This window comes from Malaclemys terrapin, chromosome 1 (genome assembly GCF_027887155.1).
Source record: "Malaclemys terrapin pileata isolate rMalTer1 chromosome 1, rMalTer1.hap1, whole genome shotgun sequence".
Classification (NCBI taxonomy): domain Eukaryota; kingdom Metazoa; phylum Chordata; order Testudines; family Emydidae; genus Malaclemys; species Malaclemys terrapin.
This window is the reverse complement of record NC_071505.1, coordinates 303,051,371-303,068,906: the sequence shown is the minus strand read 5'-3', so window position 1 is coordinate 303,068,906 and position 17,536 is coordinate 303,051,371. Positions and strand designations below refer to the sequence as shown.

At 43.0% G+C, this 17,536-nt stretch overlaps 1 protein-coding gene across 3 annotated transcripts in view; it reads left to right on the top strand.

The window, feature by feature from the left end:
• Nucleotides 1-17,536, top strand: part of NBEA (neurobeachin) — an 817,568-nt gene that overhangs the window by 58,253 nt on the left and 741,779 nt on the right. The gene's annotated exons all lie outside the window — the stretch shown is intronic.

Here is a 17,536-nt window from a genome sequence, read left to right as displayed (position 1 = left end):
CTGGTGGAGCTTCAGGAAAGGCAGCAGGATAACAGACTGCCGCTGCAGCCGCTGTATAACCTCCCTCCCCCCTCACCATGTTCCATAGCCTCCTCACCCAGACATGTAAGAACGCGGGGGGGGGAGGCTCCGTGCACCCTCCCACTCCACCCCAGTGGACAGCCCAACCAAAAGGCTGTCATTATATTGAATTTTTTCAGTGGCCTTTTACTTCTCTCCTATCCTCCTCCCAAACCTCACCCAGATTACCTTGTTGGTTCTCTCCCTATGTTTATAATCAATTAATAAAGAATACATGATTTTTAAACGATAGTGACTTTATTTCCTTTGAAAGCAAGCTGGGGGAAGGGGGAGGGTGGGTTCCTTACAGAGAATGAGTCGATAAAGGGGGCGGGTTTTCATGAAGGAGAAACAAACAGAAATTTCACACTGTAGCCTGGCCAGTCATGAAACTGGTTTTCAAAGCTTCTCTGAAGCGCAGCGCTTCCTGGTGTGCTCTTCTAATTGCCCTGGTGTCAGCAGCCAGGCGATTTGCCTCAGCCTCCCACCCCGCCATAAAGGTCTCCCCCTTACTTTCACAGAGATTGTGGAGCACACAGCAAGCAGAAATAACAGTGGGGATATTGGTTTGGCTGAGGTCTAAGTGAGTCAGTAACGATCGCCAGCGACCTTTAAACGGCCAAATGCACATTCTGCCACCATTCTGCACTTGCTCAGCCTGTAGTTGAACAGCTCCTGACTCCTGTCCAGCCTGCCTGTGTATGGCTTCATGAGCCATGGCATTAAGGGGTAGGCTGAGTCCCTAAGAATAACTATTGGCATTTCAACGTCCCCAGTGGTTATTTTCTGGTCCGGGAAGTAAGTCCCTTGCTGCAGCCGTTTAAACAGAGTAGTGTTCCTGAAGACGCGAGCGTCATGAACCCTTCCCGGCCAGCCCACGTTGATGTTGGTGAAACGTCCCTTGTGATCCACAAGTGCTTGCAGCACCACTGAAAAGTACCCCTTGCGGTTTATGTACTGGGTACCCTGGTGCTCCGGTGCCAAGATAGGGATATGGGTTCCATCTATCGCCCCACCACAGTTAGGGAATCCCATTGCAGCAAAGCCATCCACTATGACCTGCACATTTCCCAGAGTCACTACCTTTTGTAGCAGCACCTCAGTGATTGCTTTGGCTACTTGCGTCACAGCAGCCCCCACGGTAGATTTGCCCGCTCCAAATTGATTCCCGACTGACCAGTAGCTGTCTGGTGTTGCAAGCTTCCACAGGGCTATCGCCACTCGCTTCTCAACTGTGAGGGCTGCTCTCATCTTGGTATTCTGGCGCTTCAGGGCAGGGGAAAGCAAGTCACAAAGTTCCAAGAAAGTGCCCTTACGCATGTGAAAGTTTCGCAGCCACTGGGAATCATCCCACACCTGCAACAGTATGCGGTCCCACCAGTGTGTGCTTGTTTCCCGGGCCCAGAATCGGCGTTCCACGGCTATAACCTGCCCCATTAACAGCATGATCTCCAAAGCACCGGGGCCCGCGGTTTGATAGAATTCCATGTCCATATCCTTATCACTCTCGCCGCCGCGCTGCCGTAGCCTACTCCTCACCGCCTGGTTTTGCAGGTTCTGGTTCAGCATAAACTGCACGATAATGCGCAAGGTGTTTACAATGTTCATGACTGCTGTCTTGAGCTGAGCGGGCTCCATGCTTGCCGTGGTATGGCGTCTGCACTGTTCACCCAGGAAAAAGGTGCGAAAAGGTTGTCTGACATTGCTTCCCTGGAGAGGGGGGAGGATATGCCCAGAACCACCCGGGACAATGTTTTTGGCCCCATCAGGCATTGGGATCTCAACCCAGAATTCCAATGTGTGGAGGAGACTGCGGGAACTATGGGATAGCTACCCACAGTGCAATGCTCCAGAAATCGACGCTAGCCCCGGTACACCACCGAATTAATGTGCTTAGTGTGGCCGCATACATTCGACTTTATACAATCTGTTTCCAAAATTCGAATTATATAAATTCGGATTAATCCCGTAGTGTAGACATACCCTTGGACTGGAGTGAATCTTGTTATGCTGATGTTAGCTTTGTTGTCATAAAGAAAAAAAATATATATTCCTGTTCTGCTTTTAAAATGGGGTATGTCTTTCATATAAATGTCAGTGAAATAACTTTATTAAACTGTTTTATGCTTATTTTTCAGTCATATTGTTTGATCTGTATCTGAAGATTTCCCCACTTTGTCATGTTCATGACTGCATAGTTTAGTTTGTCATCTTTTTACTTTCAACTGTCAGTCTTTCCTCAGGGATTTATCCAATGACTAAACTAGAAGCCTAAAGTTCTTAAATATATAGGATTGGCAGAATTCTATCTTTAATTGTTCATAATTTCCACAAATATCAATGTTTATTTTTAAGCATATTTTCAGTTTTCTATTTAAATGTTCATGTTTGCGCAAAAGCATTAATTTTTTTTTTATCAATTTAAATTTTCACAGTTGTGGGAACTTGAGGAGGTAAGAATGATTTAATGACAGTAGATGTTGAAATTTAAAATTAAGTTTATAACCATTAAAACACAAATTGGCAACATCACATGTCAAAATATACAAATTAAATATTCTTAAATCAAACCAAGTTCTCAAGCAGCATTTTTCTTATGTTGCCTATCGCTAAATTTCTATTATTGGAGGAGATTTTTGTGTGTGTGTGTGTGTGTGTGTGTGTGTGCGCGCGCGCGCAGTGAAATCACTGTTTGTTGACATTTCCAATAAAAAATTAATCCTTCCAAGCCTAAACATACTGCATTTATTGGATTTGGAAAATTTTACAAAATTTCAATTCTGAAGTTAAAAAAAAATTCTCTGAAGTTTTTACTCTTCATAAGCTAAATATAAAGGATTTTGTATTTTATGGAGTATTACTTTTTTACATCACTTTTGAGAAATGCCTTTAACTGATGGACCTACTTAATTTCTGTCAACCCTTTTTAAAACTGGAGAACAGTTTTCAACAACTTATGTAACCCACCTCTGAAGTACCTTATCAGTTACTTTTTAAATATTGAATTATGATTTCTTCTTTGGCAAATTAAACATGGATATAAAATCTTTGGAGGACATAAAACCCTTTTTCATGTTGCATGACTTACAAAATATCAGAAAAGTAACATCTAATTTCTTGTTTCAGAGTAGCAGCCGTGTTAGTCTGTATCCGCAAAAAGCACAGGAGTACTTGTGGCACCTTAGAGACTAACAAATTTATTAGAGCATAAGCTTTCATGGACTACAGCCCACTTCTTCGGTATGCATCCGAAGAATTGGGCTGTAGTCCACGAAAGCTTATGCTCTAATAAATTTGTTAGTCTCTAAGGTGCCACAAGTACTCCTGATCTAATTTCTTATGACATTCTGTTACTCATACTTTCCTATTGTATTTATGACATCACAGAACACTGCTATTTAGTTAATATTACTTTTCTGAGACATTGTCCATCTCTCTAGGCTTTTATACTGTATTCATCACCGTAGCATTTGAGCACGAACACTTGCTTTATGGACACCAAATGCGTGCAGTGTTATAGTCGTGCTGGTCCCAGGATTTAGAGAGACAAGGTGGGTGAGGTAATATCTGTTATTAAACCAACTGTTAACAGAAGTTAGTTCAATAAAAGATATTACCTCATCCTCCTGCATGTCAAACGTCAGTTACCATCTTTTCAAGTCTGTATAGCTAAGATCAAATTCTTTAATAGCTGAAGGGGACACTGTTGAACCAAGTAAGTCACTCCCTCTAGAGATTAAGCAAGCTTCCTCTCCATTTCTTTCATCTTGTGCCAAAGGGAACAGTTATGGCAAAGTAGCTTCTAGCCTCTTTGGTGTCCATGCAAAATAAACGATTTAAGGGAAGTAATTTGGGCTCAGTTTGACCATTTGAAATATTTTTACTTAACTCTTTAAATCTGGAAGGCGTATACTTTACTTTCTCTTTTGGTGTCTGTTAGGCTGATGACTTTGTCACTCTGTGCTTTAATAAGGGCTATTTGAATTGTAAAATCCTCTTCTTCAAAAAGGAAGAATATAAAATTCTTCTACTTGCTGAAGCCCCAGTGAAACACTGCTTCCTAATGCTATGGTCTGGCCTAACTGCAGGATTTTTAAGAGGCAGAGCAGCGTGTGTATTAGAAGCAGTGATAATTAGTTTAATGGCATCATGGTTATTGAGGGCATAATTTAGTGTCTTGTGGTAATTCAAAATTATTTATTTGCAATTGTAAGTGATAATGTAAAGATATGACTGAATTTAGGAGCCAAACATTCTGAAAAAGCAGAGATCAAGGACTAAAAGGACAGTTTCATTCAACTGTCACTTTGAGAATTAGTTGTGGGATGTATAGACCTAAACTTGACCTTAAATTGAATAGTTGTTATAAATGTCTCACTTTGAATTAAAATGAATGTGTTCCTTTAATATTGGAGAATGGAGTTGAGTCTTGGAGCATGTCTTTTAGTCTTCACTTATTTTAATGCCTGTTCATTTGACGGGGGGAGGGAACCCTGGAGGAAAGTGTTAAAAAATGACTATTAGTATTTGTATTACAGTAGTACTGAGAGGTCCCAAATGAGAACAGAGCCCCACTGTGCCAGGGGCTATACAAACATACAGTTCCTGTCCTAAAGAGCTTACAATCTACATAGACAAGATGGATAAAGCATAGGTGGGGGTAACACAGGCAGAGAGAGGACCATCCCATGGTCACACAGTAGGTCAGTAACAGAACTGGGAGTAGAACCTAGATCTATTGATTCCCAGTCAATTGCTCTTTCATTTTGAAAGTTCAAGAAATTAACCATTTGCACTGAAAGGTAATTCACACTACTATCTTGAGCTGAAAAGGGTAACCCACAAAGTCTTTAACCAATATAACTAAGCTTGGTGGAATTTGACTTTTTAAATCATTTTGATGGACAATATCAATGTTTTAAAGCATTTTTTAATTTTTATTAATTTGAATGTTCACAGTTGTAGAAAATTATAGGAAGTGTCAAGGGGGAAGATCAGTTATTTAATGTCAGACATTGATAGAAAAAGTTCAAGATTTATAACAATTAAAAGTTAAGTTTATATATTGATAGTTAAGTATATTAACTGTTATATTGACATGCCATTAATTATTCTTAGAGACCGGTAAAAATAACATCCTTAAATGTTCTTTTTTGTCTTTCTGTAAATTTAGATCATCAGTGAAAATATCTTTTCATTGGTTTGCATGTGTTCACGGAAATTGACGTTATCTGTAATTCACTGGTTTAAAAAAAAATCTAATTCCAAGCTTAAATATAACTGACAATGTAAATGAACTAAGTCAATGTAGGTGTTACATAAGAATCTAAACTGAAAGGCTAGATGTTACAGGTGATTGACAAAGGGCATGCATAGTTTTTTTCAGATTTTGTTCATTGATTTTAATCCATTCCAGATCAGTTATTCATTATTTTTCTTTTTAAAGCCAGAAAGGACCATAGTGATTGTCTAGTCTGACCTCCTACATAATACAACCATAAGATTTCCCTGTATTAATTCCTGCTTTAAGTCCAAAGCAGTGTTTCTACTAAAGCATATCTGAGCACATCCAATCTTGAAAGTTATGCTTGAAAATCATCACTATCTGGATGTTATTTTTACTAGTCTCTAAGATGAGTTAATGGTTTCATTCTAGTATTCCCATCACAACTGATACTTGAATCAGCATGGGTGCAAGATTACATAGAAATACAAAGATTTTATGTAAAAGGAAATCATGCCATTTATGTGGCATTATAAGGCAGAAATAATGCCGAAGCAAACTCAACTAGTTTAAAATAACAGGCAGTTACTTCAAATGACCTTTTATTGGTAAGGGGTATCACTTATAATTTACATTGCAAGTGCAAGTAGTTTTTTCTCAGCTGAAAAAATATTGGGAAAAGTGTGTACTGTGCACAAGTTGTGAAAAACCTTTATTTAACAAAAAAATAATTCTGATTATTGAAAAAGTCCAATAGTGGGTGTGTCACGGAGGTCACAGTTCTATGTACTCTGAAACCGCTCTGTATGAGGCTCAGCCAGGTCTCCGGTGCAGTGTGACTTCCTCTCAGGGCACTCTTTCACCAGCATAAGGAGCTTGCTCAGTTTCAGAACTTCCTGGGTCTGACCTTGGAGTGTTCAGCACTGCGTTCACCCCATGAGCTCTCCGCTGCGAGAAGGGACATCTTGGGAGGCCTTTTATGACCCCAAATGGCCACGCACCTCAACTTTGCAGTCAGCAGTGACTCCAGCCAGTGCTGTAAAACAGAAGGGTTTATTAGTTGACAGGAACACAGCGTAGGACAGATCTTGCTAGCACAGAAATCAGGAATTTTCAGTGAAGTCCATCTTGGGGGGGGGGGGGGGGAGGGGATGGGGATGGGGAGTCTAAAGCCCCAACCCTGGGCTCTGTCCCCCGAGACCCAAAATACCAGATTAAACCAGTTCCAGCTGCCTGGGGCCATCACGCCTGTTGCCCCTCCTCCTCAGTTGTCTTTTTCCTAGGCCAGCAGGTCATCTGATCTGCATCAACACCTCCAGCTGATTCTTGCAGAGGGGGAGGGCCCAGCCATCAGTTGTGTTAGCTATTCTCTATCCCCGGCAGCCAATCATCAGTCACACCTTTCCTCTAGGGTCCTGCAGTGATCACACACCTTTATCCCACCAACTGAATATTTGAGTAACACACAGGAAACTGAGGCACACAGTATTCTGAGAAAACATTCCCACTTTGTCACAGGGTGGTACTTAATGAATGAGCCTGAAGTGTCAGTCTGTGAAATATACATTCTAAATTATAGTGCTACTGATTTTCAACCTGCTGTTCTTGCCACTCTTCCTGGTCAAATAACTCTCATACCCTTTTTGGTAAGTGTCTGGTATATGAATATGAACATAATGAATGTTACCTTGACCATATGCCCCAGATCAGCCAACATGATTCTTCTTGTAAGGATTTCTTTCTAATGTATCACAGTGAAGTTACCCTTAGAAATGGTCTAACTTAGAAGTGCCTTTAAAAAATTGATTCAGCAAGAAGTAATATATTTTAATACTGCCGTTCAAAAACATTATTTAAAGAAATGTCAAGCACTCAAATTTAGGAAATGCCAGCATTTATAGGTTTTCTGTGCAACCTTAATTCAGCTCCTTCCATGTGAACATTACGGTGCAGTCTTTAATTACAAGATCACGTACTATTTTTTTCCTACAGGACTCCTGCCTCTTTCATTGCCCATGATGGGTGATGCTCGGTGAATGCATAATAATCTAATATATTTATCCTCATTCAGTGTGCAGCATGTATTATTTACTGCATACCATCCAAACTGTGCACAGAATAAAGAAATACTAATTTTCTCCTGGGCTTGTCTGTGGTGTTCGTCACCATAGTATCTGAGTGCTTTATTAATGTTAATGAATTTATCTTCACAATGCCCCTGTAGCGAGCAAGGTAACGGAATTCCCATTTTAGAGATGGGGAACTGCAGAACAGAGATTAAGGCCAAAATGTCAGAAGTGTTCACCAATTTTGGCTGCTCAGTTTGACACCTAGGGACTGATTTTTGAGTACTTGGCATTTTTATAGCACTTCATATGTTCAAAGCATAGCTCCAGTAGACTTGAATTTTGCAGCTCAGTGGTCAGCACTAATGCAAATTAGACCCCAGGTGTCTCAAGTTGGGTGCCCAAAAAATGAGGAACACTCAGGTGAAAAGTTTAGTTTGTACTTGCCCAGAATCACATGTGAAATATATTTGCACAATTTAACTGCCAAACTCTGAAAACTTATGCATTTGATACTTAATGGAGGCTCCTAACTCAGCCGCATTTGAGTGAATTTTTACAGGAATGGTAAAAGACACATTGTTGTCACCAGGATAGCGGTCTGCCAAACTTCAAATTTCTGCTCTTAAGTATGGAGCTAGAGCATCTCCAAAGAAATGTTTAACATAGGAGGAAAAAATGATTTGCTCAACTTTTTTTTTTTTTTTTTTTGTGGTCAGAAAAGGCTGAACAATTTTTGCTCACACTTTAAAAAACAACACAAAACTTGCACCTGACTGAGGCGGATACCTGCCATGGAAAACCTCAGCATAAATGGTTAAGCTTTGGCAAAGTTGTAAGCAGTGGGGGAAAAAAGATTGTCCAACACTTTCCATTTCAGGACCTTAAGTGAAACCATAGCTCTCAATTTCAACTGTAATAAAATTGTAACACTTCAGACCCAAACTTTCCATTAACTGAGAAACATTTTCTAACCCTGAGGGAAATGGGAGATGATGCGATCACATTATCTGGCAATTTGCCACCAGATCAGAACTGAACACTTACGCTATGCTCAGTTATAGTTAGACTCTAGAAATAGTGTGAAGACCCTTTCCAGGCAGATTATAACTGTCTCTGACAAATATGCGAGTTTTCTCTCATTTTGGGTACCACATTTGTCATGCAACTAGAGTATTATTGAATTGACTAAGGTCACCTCAAACCTCATTGGATCAAATGTTTTTGTTACTGATAATGTTCAGTTTTGAAAATGGTGACCACAGTATGGTTAAATTAAAAATGCTTGAAAGGAAGGATTATATCAAATACTCATTCTGTGAACAAAATTTAAAAGTAAGGATATTTTTATAAGAGTAATTTAGTTCAAGTCAAGTGAGTATAATAAAATTCTTAGGCCTGGTCTACACTAGGAGGTTATGTCGAATTTAGCAGCGTTAATTCGAATTAACCCTGCACCCGTCCACACAATGAAGCTATTTATTTCGACATAGAGGTCTCTTTAGATCGATTTCTATACTCCTCCCCGACGAGGGGAGTAGCACTAAATTCGACATGGCCATGTCGAATTAGGGTTAGTGTGGACGGAATTCGACGCTAATAGCTCCGGGAGCTATCCCACAGTGCACCACTCTGACGCTCTGGACAGCAGTCCGAACTTGGATGCTCTGGCCAGCCACACAGGAAAAGCCCCTGTAAAATTTGAATTTCTTTTCCTGTCTGGCCAGTTTGAATCTCATTTCCTGTTTGGACATCATGGCGAGCTCAGCAGCACTGGCAACGATGCAGAGCTCTCCAGCAGAGGTGACCATGCAATCGCTGAATAGAAAGAGGGCCCCAGCATGGACTGATCAGGAAGTCTTGGATCTGATCGCTGTGTGGGGCGATGAGTCCGTGCTTTTGGAGCTGCGATCGAAAAGACGGAATGCGAAGATCTACGAGAAGATCTCAAAAGCCATGACGGAGAGAGGATACAGCTGGGATGCAACACAGTGCCGCGTGAAAATCAAGGAGCTGAGACAAGCGTACCAGAAGACCAAAGAGTCAAACGGACGCTCCAGATCCCAGCCACAGACATGCCGTTTCTACGAGGCACTGCATTCCATTCTAGGTGCGGCCGCCACCATTACCCCACCACTGTCCGTGGACTCTGATGATGGGGTATAGTTGACGGCCGCTTCCTCGGAGCTGTTCGTGGACGGGGAAGATGAGGAAGGAGATGAGGAGGACAAGGCAGTCGACAGTGCTTTCAACGCTGATTTCCCCGACAGCCAGGATCTCTTCATCACCCTCACGGAGATCCCCCTACCAACCCTTACAAGGCGGTAACCCGGACTGTGAATCGGGAAACATCAGTAGGTAAGTGTTTTAAACATTTATTTTGAATAGAATAGGCATGGTATGTTAGCAATGGGTTTTTAATGATTAATTTGCCCTAGGCGCTTAACTTTTTAGTCCTTGCCAGTGCAGCTATTGGAAAAGTCTGTTAACATGTCTGGGGATAGAGTAGAAATCCTCTAGGGACATCTCCACGAAGCTCTCCTGGAGGTAATGTGAAAGCCTTTGCATCAGGTTCCTGGGGAGAGCGGCCTTATTGCCTCCTCCATGGTAGGAAACTTTTCAGCGCCAGGCTAGCAGCAGGTACTCCAGTATCATTGCCTGGCAAAGCATGGCGGCATACGGCCCTGGTGTTTGCTGGCATTCACGCAGCATGTGGTCTTTCTCTGCCTCCGTAATCCTCATCAGCGTGATATCACTCATGGTGACCTGCTTTGAATTAGGGGAATGTTAGTATGGGGACTGATTGCCTGTTCCTTTAAATAACTGTAACTGGCGGTTTACAGCGATGTGGTGGGGGCAGGAAGGCAAACTGTTCCTGCTGAGCGGTTCGCCAGCAACATGCAGGGATCTTTCCCGGGGACAGCTGTGTTGGGGATGGGACAAGGGCAGAGTTCATGCTGGCCGGATCGCTGGCAGCAGGAACTGGCCAACGCTAGGAGCATTGCTTGGAACATGAAAGGAGGGCACTGCTGTAAATTAAGCTTTAAGCAGCCAAAAGTCTACGGCTTACCATGTCCGCCTGCTAGCAGAATTCCGGTGTCTGGCCCCGCTTGTGTGATCTGTACAGCAAGACCCCAGGCACTCAAGGTGAAGACAGAAAATTCAACCTTGTTCTGAGTGCACATGTGATAGGAACTGTGCATGGTCTTGCTCACAGAGAGACTATATTCATTGTTTGCAAAAATGTATCTTTTTGAGGAATTCACTCCCTTTTTCCCATCCCACAGCTGCGAGCGTCTCCCGAGCTACCCCGGCATCCCCCTCCCAGAGGCTGGCACAGATCAGGCGGCGAAAGAAGAGGACAAGGGACAAGTTGTTCTCAGAACTTATGGTCTGTTCCCGAGCCGAGGCGGCACAGCAGACCTAGTGGAGGGAGAACATGTCGCAATACCAGCGATCACACAGCGAAAGGGAGGACAGGTGGCAACAGGAAGACCAGCAGGCGACTCAAACGCTGCTTGGACTAATCAGGGAGCAAACAGACACACTCCGGCGCCTTGTAGATGTTCTGCAGGACCGGAGGCAGGAGGACAGAGCCCCCCTGCATTCTATCTCTAACCACCCTCCCCCGCCACAAAGTCCCATCCCCCCCACACCCAAAGTCCCAAGAAGGAGGGGCGGTAGGGCCCGTGAAAAGTCACTTCACCCCTGCAGACTGCTCAAATTGCAGAAGGCTCTCATTCCCAAAGATTTGATATGTCCTTTCCTTCCCTCCAAATGCACCTCACCCAAGCCCCCATCCCAGTTTCATCCCCTAACTGTGTAGTTCTTAATAAAAAATACATTTCTGTTAATTACTGTCATGTTCTTTTAGAGGAGAGTGTGTTTGAAGGGGGGGAAAGGGGTTGGTAATTGGAGAGCACAGTCACCTTTACCAGGGTACAGACACGGGGGCAGGTTCAGCAGAAGGTCACACACACATTGCAGTCACTAGGCACACTGGTCAGTCTGGGAGGTGGTTTTCATGTTGTGTGTGTGGGGGGGGCTATGTGAGTTTGTGGTGGGGGAGGGCGGTTACAGATCTTATGCTGCGGTCCTTGGCCTGGATGACAGAGCCACGCAGCAGGGGACCTGTAACCGCCCTCTCCCGCCACAAAGTCACATAGCCCCCACACACAGAGTCCCGAAAAGGAGGGGTGGCAGGATCCGTTGAAACAGCCAGTCCACCACTGCGGACTGCTGTAGGAGCAGGAGCCTGTCATTCCTCGAGTTTAGAAGAGTCCTTTCCATCACTACACCCGCTCCCCACTACAGTCTGCGTCCCAGTTTCAACCCTTTACCGTGAAATCCTTAATAAAGAAAACAGTGTTAATGAACAAAGTTTCATTTATTTTATTTTTAAAGGTGTGTTGGAAGGGGGGGAAGGGGGTTGGTAACTGGAGAGGATAGTCAACATTAACTGGGTAAAGAAACGGGGGCAGGTTCAGCTTCTCTGTAAACAAACGTAATAGTCACAGGTTACCCTGCTCACTCTGGAACCTAGCTTTCAAAGCTTCCTGGATGCACAGCGCGTCCTGCTGGGCTCTTCTAATCGCCCAGGTGTCTGGTTGGGCGTAATCAGCAGCCAGGCGATTTGCCTCAACCTCCCACCCCACCATAAATGTCTCCCGCTTGCTCTCAAAGAGATTGTGGAGCCCACAGCAAACTGCAATAACAATGGGGATATTGGTTTCGCTGAGATCAGAACAAGTCAGTAAGCTTCTCCATCTCCCCTTCAGACGTCCAAAAGCACACTCCACTACCATTCTGCACTTGCTCAGCCGGTAGTTGAAGAGTTTTTTCACTGTCCAGGGGGCCTGTATAGGGCTTCATGAGCCAGGGCATTAGCAAGTAGGCTGGGTCCCCGAGGATGACTATAGGCATCTCCACATCCCCAACAGTTATTTTGTGGTCTGGGAAGTAAATACCTTCCTGCAGCCATCCAAACAGACCAGAGTTCCTGAAAACGCGAGCGTCATGAACCTTGCCCGGTCAGCCAACGTTGATGTTGGTAAAACGTCCCCTATGGTCCACTAGTGCTTGCAGCACCATTGAAAAGTAGCCCTTTTGGTTAATGTACTAGCTGGCCTGGTGCTCTGGTCCCAGGATAGGGATGGGAGTTCCATCTATAGCCCCACCGCAGTTTGGGAATCCCATCGCAGCGAAGCCATCTATGATTAGCTGCACGTTTCCCAGGGTCACTACCTTTGAGAGCAGTAGCTCAACGATTGCATTGGCTACTTGCATCACGCAACCCCCACGGTAGATTTGCCCACTCCAAATTGATTGGCGACTGACCGGTAGCTGTCTGGCGTTGCAAGCTTCCAGAGGGCTATGGCCACTCGCTTCTGGACAGTCAGGGCTGCTCGCATCCAGGTGTCCTTGCGCTTCAGGGCAGGGGACAGCAACTCACAAAGTTCCAGGAAAGTTCCCTTACGCATGCGAAAGTTTCGCACCCACTGTGATTCATCCCAGACCTGCAGCACTATGCGGTCCCACCAGTCCATGTTTGTTTCCTGGGCCCAGAATTGCCGTTCCACAGTATCAACATGACCCATTGCCACCATGATGTCCACGGCACGGGGTCCCGTGCTTTGTGAGAGGTCTGTGCCCCTCTCAGACTTAATGTCCTCACCGCACTGCCGTAGCCTCCTCGCCCGATTTCTCAGCATCTGTCTCTGAAAAAGGTGCATGATAAGGCGCGAGGTGTTGACAACGGCCATAACTGCAGTGATGATCGCAGCGGGCTCCATGCTCGCGGTGCTGTGGCGTCCGCGCTGTCAATCACCAGAAAAGTGCGCAAACTGGTTGCCCACTGGCGCTTTCACGGAGGGAGGGCCTGGTTGAATGACTACAGCTACTCAAAACCACCGTTGACACATTTTTTTGCCCCAGCAGGCATTGGGGGCTCGACCCAAAATTCCAATGGGCAGCAGGGACTGCAGGAACTGTGGGATAGCTACCCACAGTGCACCGCTTCCAATGTCGACGCTTGCCCCGTTAGTGTGGACTCACAAAGTTGAATTACTGTCCTTAGTGTGGATACACACGTTCGACTTTGTAATATTGGTTCCACAAATTCGCTTTAAGTAAAATCGAACTACTCTCATAGTGTAGACATACCCTTAGATCATGTTTGAGACACAGAAGACATGCATCCTCCCAAATAAAAAGAAGCTAGAAGGGTGGAAAAAATGATGATTAAATATCAAGGCCCAAGAGATTATTTGCACAAAAATGTATCCTTCAGAAGTTGGAAATATGGCCAAAGTGAATCCATTAGAAAGGCGCATAAAGTATGGCAGGTAAATTATAAAATGAAAATGTCATGTTATGGTTTTGAAGAACACATAGCCAAAGGTAACCTTAAAAATGAATTTTTATATATGTAGTCGTGCCGCTCTGCAGGATGACGAGGGTGCAACTAAAGCAGATAAATTTACTGCAGAGAAAATAAACTTCATCAGGGTAGGGATTGTCTTCTATATTTTTCTAAATTGCTGTGCATAATGGGTTTCCTATCCTAACTAGCTTTTTTGGTACTACCAAAATATAAATGTATTTTTACTTACTAGGCTGTAAACTCTCTGGAGCAGGGATTATTTTTGTTGTTGTGTGTTTATACTGTGCACAGCACAGTGGGACCCATATGCCCCAATACAAATAATTTGTGGAAATACATATTGCTTTAGGTAATAAAAATGAAACCGAAAAATATCAGGGTATTTAAACATACAGATGCTGAACAAATGAATAAAGTAAAGACCAACACGTGGCCAGAACCAGATATGATGGCTGGCTCAGAGACCGGCAGAGTAGGGATAAATGGTCAACTTTCATCATGGCAAACTGATAATTGTTAACCATGCAGTTCTGTTCTTAGGACTGGTGGTGGTTAGTAAGTTTAATGGTGTGGGAGTAAAATTTGTAAGTAGTTCCAAGTTCTTGAGGTTCGTCAAATCCAAAGAAGAAGATGAGCACCTCAAGCTCCTAACCAAGCTAAGTAAATAGGAAACATGATATCAGGTGAAATTCAATGTTGATAAATGCAAAGTATTGCACATTGGAGGGGAAACTTCAAATTACTCTTAAACCTTACTGGGTTCAAAGTTAACTTAAATCCCCTTGGAAAAAGGACCTTGGCATCGGATAGCTCAATTAATCATAAAACCTTAGAAGTGTAGTACTGGAAAGGACTTCGATAGGTGATCTAGTCCAATCCCCTGCACTGAAACAGGACTAAGTATTTTCTAGACCATCCCTGACAGGTATTTGGTTAACCTGTTCTTAAAACCTCCAATAATGGAAGTTGCACAACCTTCCTAGGTAATTTGTTTCAGTGCTTAACTATCCTTACGGTTAGGAAGTTCTTCCTGATGTTTAAACTAAACCTTCCGTGCTGCAATTTAAGTCTATTACATCTTGCCCTGTCCTTAGTGGATAAAGAGACCAATTTATCACCCTTTGCTTTATAACAAGCTTCTACATACTTAGACTGTTATGTCCCCCTTCAATCTTCTCTTCTCTAGACTAAACAAACCCATTTTTAAAAATCTTTCCTCATAGGTCATGATTTCTAAATGTTTAATGGTTTTTGTTTTTGTTTTTATTTTGCTCTCCTCTGGACTTTCTCCACTTTGTCTATATATTTCTCAAAGTATGGTGCCTTACTCCATTTATTCCTTCCCAAGTGGAGTACTTTGCATTTGTCCTTGTTCACGTTCCTCCTATTTAATTCACTCTTTCTCCAGTTTGTGAAGATCATTATGAATTCTATTCCTATCCTCCAAGGTGCTTGCAACCCCTCCCAGCTTGGTGTCCACCAGTCTTTATAATTGTACTCTTTATGCCATTATCCAAATCACCTATGAAGAAATTGAATAGAATCAGACTGATCCCTGCAGGACCCCCCGTGGTATGCTCTTCCAGTGTAATTGTGAATCTTTTCCAGCTAGTTGTGCAGCAACTTTAAGGTAGGTTTGTTTAGGCTATATTTCTCTGGTTTATGAGAAGGTCATGTGAGACTATATCAGTGAAGTCTAGATATATTGTATCTAGTGCTTCCCCTCTCTCCACAAGGCTTGTTACCATGTCAAAGAAGGCTATTAGGTTGGCTAGACATGATTTATTCTTGACAAATCCATGTTGACTGTTAATTACTTATCTTCTAGATGTCTACAAATTGTTTGACTATTTTCCTCCGGGTTCCAAACTTAAGCTGATTGGTCTATAATTCCCTGGGTTGTCCTTATTCTCTCTCTTTTTTTTTTTTTTTTTTTTTTTTTTTTTTTTTTTTACAGATAGGTACTATATTTGCCCTCTTCCAGTCCTTGGGTATATCTTCCATCCTCTGAGTTCTCAAAGGTGATCACTAATGGCTCAGAGATCTCTTCAGCCAGTTCCTTAAATATTCTAGGATATATTTCATCAGGCCCTGCTAACGTGAAGACCTCTAAATTGTCTAAATAATTCTTAACTTGTTCTTTTGTAGTTTAATCTCAGATCATATCCCATTTACACTGATATTCACTATATTAGTTCAACCACTGCTAACTTTTTTGGTGAAAACAAACAAAAAGAGCATTTAACATGTCAGTCATTGCTGCATTTTCTGTTGTTGTCTTTCCCTCCTAATTGAGCAATGGGCTTACCCTGCCCTTGATCTTTCTCTTCTAATGTACTTGTGAAATGTTTTTCTTGTTACCCTTGTTATGCCTCTGCCCAGTGCATAGCTGCTGTCAAAAAAAAACTAACAAAAGGAACAGAATGGAAAAAAAAAGCTATTATATAAATATGTATAGGCCTCATCTGGAATACTGTATGCTGTACTGGTCACCGTCACCCCACATCTAAAAGAATATTGCATATAGAGAAGAGGGTTGGAGATAGGTGATGAAAATAAATAATGCGTGGAACAACTGTCTTAAGATAGTGAAAAGACTGGGATTGTTTACTCTAGGAAGATGATGAACAAGAGGGGACATCATACAAGATAATGAATAGTATAGAGAATGTGAATTTGGCGTTTGTTCTCCTTACCTCATAAAAAACAGAATGAAATTGAAAAGTGGCAAATCAAAATTGAGAAAATGACCACACCACATGGTAGGTGGTGGGGGCTGTCTGGCTTGTTGGAAAAGTGTGTGCCCCTAGAGAGCCAGGTAGTGACTTTCTGTTGCAGACCAGGTCAGCGTGGGGATGCTGATCCATATCCCCAGGTAACCAGAAGAGAGCAGGGACTATGTCAGTCCATGCCAGTGCAGGAGAAGCCTTCTTTTACCTGCACCAGGCGGCACAGTACCTACTCTCCCACCCATGGAACTGGGATTTTTCAGGCTCCACTGTGGGCATTGTGCTGGTCACTCGTTTCTCGGGACCTAGGAAGGAATTTTTCCTTGACCGCCAGACTGGCCAAGCTGAAGTGGGGGCTTTTTCACTTTTGCCACAGCTGGGGGATTAGTTGAGGAGAGTGTGAAATGGGAATTAGGTGGTGATGTCGCAACTCATTATGTAAATGTAGGGCAGATGTGGAGTGCAGGTACTCTGTAGGGAAGGGTTACAGTGATCAGATAAAATGCATTGGTAAAGGATTTAAAGGAGGTATTCTTTTAAAGGAGTGGAAACAGGGTGGTTCAGGGCGCTTATGGCTGGTCTGGCAGGCAGCCAGCCCCCTTCCTTTATAGGCCTACTTTAGTCCTCATTTAAGGAGGGGGGATGCTGAGGTTCCAGCAGTGGGCTGGCTGGGAACCAGGATGGGTAAGAGAGAGGGCTGATGGAAGCCAGGTGTATATATTCAAATGATTATGGAATTATCTGCACTGTACACTTTTATCTGCTGGCTATGCCCAGACATTTAAAAATAGTCGTGACCTACTTAAGCCACATTCAGTGTCTCCTGTCCTTGCCACACAACGCATAATTAGATTGTGGAACTTATTTCCGCAGAATATCATTGCGGGCAACAGCTTAGTAGGATTCAAAGAGGGATTGACCATTTGTATGGATAATAAGAATTACAGTAAATATAGTGAAAAAAGTTTTTGGATGCTATATAAAATCCTGTGCTTCAGGTCTTACCCCAGTCCTCTTAATTTAGGGGTTAGGAAGAGACTCTTCTCTAGGGCAGACAATCCTACATCTGATTACC